We start from the raw sequence: 4309 nt of genomic DNA, 5'->3' as shown, positions 1-4309 counted from the left end.
GATAGAGCTGGGAGAGATCAAGTTGCTCATGCCTGTTAGAGTATCTCTTATAAATTGAGGTGCATTCTGGTTGGGTGCATAGATATTGATAATTGAAATCTCATCATTTTGGGTATTACCCTTCACAAATATAAAATGGCCATCCTGAGGTCGGTGGTGGCTGCTGAGAAGAAGGAGGAGCAGGCTTTGGGGGCTGTGCTGCCTTGGTACTGCTATAACCAGTGTTTGTTAGAACAAGAATCTACTTATCGGAGTCTCTTGACATAGAAAGAAATGTGGGGGGATTCTCAATCTGCTAACAGAAGAGGACCTTTTGTGGGAGCCAGGAAGAAACGTTTGCTCCTGGGTGGAACAGGGATTATCCTCCTTCTCCCCTTAAGTGCCATGCTCAGGAGAGACACTCTGGCAACTTTCCTGGCAGAGATTCACTTCCCTTTGATTTCCAGGGACATTTGGGGCCTCCCTTTGCAAATGTAGAGGAGTGTTCTTTCAGCTATGGAGCTAGAGATGGACCACATGGGGACTATCGAGGAAGGGAGGGACCTGGACATGATTTCAGGGGAGGAGATTTTTCATCTTCTGATTTTCAGAGTAGGGGTTCATTACAGTTGGACTTCAGGGGTAGGGACATACATTCTGGGGATTTTCAGGATAGAGAAGGACCACCTATGGACAATAGGGGTGGGGATGGTACTTCTACGGATTATAGAGGTAGAGAGACATCTCACATGAACTATGGAGACAAGGATACTCACACTGTTGACTTCAGAGGTAGGGATGCTCCTTCATCTGACTTCAGGGGCTGGGGCACTTATGATTTAGATTTTAGAGGTTGGGATGGATCCTGTATAGATTTTAGGGGGAGGGATTTATCAGATTTGGATTTCAGGGCCAGAGATCATGCCCTTTCTGATTACAGGAATAGAGATTTATCAGATTTGGACTTCAGGGACAAAGATGGAACACAGGTAGACTTTAGAGGCCGAGGTTCAGGTACTACTGATCTAGACTTTAGGGACAGGGATATACCACATTCAGATTTCAGAGGTAGACACCAATCCAGAACTGATCAGGATTTTAGGGGTAGAGAAATGGGACCTTGTATGGAATTTAAAGATAGGGAGATGCCCCCTGTGGATCCAAATATTTTGTATTACATTCAGCCCTCTACACAAGTTAGAGAACATGCTGGTATGAATGTGAACAAGAGAGAAGACTCCACATATGATGATACCAGAGAAAGACCTGCTTTTGTGATTCAGAAAGGAGAGTTCAAGTATTCAGAAACAAGAGAAGGAGATACAGAAGTTGTAGCCTTTGAGGGTGAGGGTGAGTCTCCATCAGACTTTCAGAACAACCAAAGTCCAATTCAAGACCAAGATGAGCCACAGCTTTCTGGAGGTAAACAACAGAATTCAGATGCTAGTATGTTTAAAGAAGAAGGTGGTCTGGACTTTCTTGGCCAGCAAGATACTGATTATAGAAGCATGGAGTACCGTGATGTGGATCACAGGCTGCCAGGAAGCCAGATATTTGGCCATGGCCAGAGCAAGTCTTTTCCAGAGGGTGAAACTGCCCGAGATGCCCAACAGGGCCTTCAGGATCAAGACTATAAAACTGGCCCAAGTGAGGAGAAACCCACAAGGCTTATTCGACTAAGTGGGGTACCTGAAAATGTTACAAAAGAAGAGATTCTTAATGCCTTTCAGACTCCTGATGGCATGCCTGTAAAGAACTTGGAGTTGAAGGAGCGTAACACAGGTTACGACTATGGCTATGTCTGTGTGGAGTTTTCACTCTTGGAAGATGCTATCGGATGCATGGAGGCCAACCAGGGAACTCTGATGATCCATGATTCAATGGTATTTTTGAAATCTTTGAGGGTTACGACTCTTGCCTCAAAGTTTTAAAATCTTTGATCATTTTATCTTTGAAATTGTTGAATTCTTGAGTCAACTTTTGAATAATTTCTTGGGACATATTTTGAATAATTTCTTGAGACATTCTTTGAATAATTTCTTGAAGTTCTAGCTCTTTTCTTTCTTCCATTCTATTAATCTTATTTACTATCCACATTCTGAACTCGATTTCTGTCATCTCTGCCATCTGTTTATGGGTTGGATCTTCAGATGCCTCTGCCACATCCTTCCTTGGGGGGGGTTGATCTACTCTGCTTATTTGTACTACTGGAGATTTTCTGCTGACTCCACTTCATGTTGGATTTACTCAGTTTGGCTAGGTGAGCAGGTAAGAGGAAGTTGGATTGGGGGCTCCAGGAGTAGTATTTAACTAGCCTTTTTGGGCAAAGGCTGGTACTGGTGTCTGTACCTTTTCCCTTAGAGCTTTGCCAAGGATGCGTATAATGCTATGGTCTGAGAGGCTCGGGGACTGCGTTTGTCTATCTTGTTTTCAGCTGGTCTCTGTTCTACCTTAGAAAATCAATTACTCTGGGTTAAGATCTCAGCTGTGGAGAAATATCAGTGATTATGTCACCCCTCCTCTCACTGGCGACAGTTGGGAAAGGAAAACCACACCTTCCCTCAGCCACACCCCTAGGGTATCACTTTAGATAGTTCTCAGGTGATTGACCCAGTTCAAATGATCTAAGTCAAGTGTCCCAGTCAACCCAAGTCTCAAGTGGGGGAGTTCAAGAGGTCTCTGGCAACTGTACAGCAGGGGTCTTCTGGCAGCTCAGGTATGACTCGCTCCAGTGTTCTGTGGGGTCAGAGGGACCTACCCAGCAAATAAAATATTCTAGGGAGGGTGATGCCTCCTACCCCACCTTGTACTTTCATCACACCCAGTCACTGGAGACCCCACAGGGCTGTGACCCAGTTGCCCAATAAGCAAATGTGGAAGGGCTTAGTGTTTGCCAGAATCAAAGTAGAGCCAATGCCAGCTCCACTCGGTTACTGTTCTTTGACCCCCACCAGCAAAGGGAACTGAGGCTTGACTGTCTCAAGCACTCAGTGACAGCCGTAGAATGTTCCACCTGAAGGCAATTTAGGCCTGAGAAAATCCAGAGAGCATCAGAGATTCTCCCTCGACTACCAGTTCATTTGCCCAAATCAAGAGATCCAAACCTATTGACCTGATCAGTACCCACTCTCTGGTTGGAAAGATCACAAAGTCTCCAGCAAGTAGATAATAGGAGTCTACTGGTGGTACAAGTGTGGCTCACTCTGATGCTCTGAGGAGTCAGAAAGGCCTGTTCAGTAGACAATTTGGAGTAAGGAGGCTGATGTCTCTTTCCCCTCCTTACTTGCCCTTTGCCACTGGACTCTGGTAACCTGAGACTCCACTACCAGTCTCTGTTAACCCAGACTCCATAACCCAGGCCTGCCCAATAGGCTAGTGAGTCAGGGTTTTGTGCCTACTGGAGTCCAGGTAATGTCAATGAGTTCATCAGGGTTTTGTGCCTGCCAGAGTCCAAGTAATGTCAATGCTTTCTCCACTCGGTGACCACTCTTTGTTGCCAGCCAGCAGAGATAGTTGAAGCCTGTCTGCCTCAGGCACTCAATGGGAGCTGGAGAATATTCCACTTGGGCTCAATCTCGACCTGGAATTTGTTTTCCTGAAGTCATGGTTTGCCTTGGTGGGGAAGGTGTACATTTATCTATCTCTTCTCTCAGCTCGACTCCCCACCTTTAGCTTCTTTGGGTTCTTCTGGAGGTTGTCTCTCCCCCTGAACTGAAATTTATGTTGAAAGCTAGCTCCAGGGGCGGAGCCAAGATGGCGAACTGCAGCCAGCTTTTTACAGAAGCTCCCGTCCAGAAGGAGGCTGAGAGGACAGCAGCTTACCAAATTAGCTGATGGTTTGGAGCTGAGACAAGAGAGAAGATTGAAGAGTGCACTTCAACCTTCCTGAGGCGAGCTGCGACCCCGAAATTACAACCAAAAGGTACAAAATCCACCCCCAAGCAGACGGGAGTCCCCTCCCCCACAACAAGGACTCGCGCAGTTTACTCCATGCAAACAAGCGAGCAGAGTTCAAACTTCCTCCCATTCTATTCCATGGGAGAGACCCCCTAAAAACTGGACCTCCTACCCCTGCCAGTGTGCCACAGCACCCTCTGGCCAAACATAAAACTGTAAAACTGTATAAATCTGTATATATCCCCCACCTGCCACACCGAATTCCAAGGAGTCTCCACCCACCCACTCCGAGAACTGGAGGTTTATTACCTATGGAGTCCTGATACTGGGGCATCTCCTTGAGAGAAGTGGAGGGGGAAAGGGCTAGTGCTGTTCTGTGCTGACTGTGCTGCAGGCATGAGGAGAAGAGAGTCAGCTTGGGGGACGCCGGTGC

General features: G+C 46.6%; 1 pseudogene; it reads left to right on the top strand.

Annotated features, from left to right (window-relative positions):
- Positions 1-273: 273 nt before the first annotated feature.
- On the top strand, positions 274-1862 carry LOC100948182 (annotated as a pseudogene).
- Positions 1863-4309: the final 2447 nt, after the last annotated feature.

This window comes from Otolemur garnettii, unplaced genomic scaffold, assembly GCF_000181295.1.
Source record: "Otolemur garnettii isolate 467f Iridium unplaced genomic scaffold, OtoGar3 scaffold00345, whole genome shotgun sequence".
NCBI lineage: Eukaryota > Metazoa > Chordata > Mammalia > Primates > Galagidae > Otolemur > Otolemur garnettii.
Note: the sequence above shows the minus strand (reverse complement) of the source record. Positions and strands in the feature narration are given on the sequence as shown.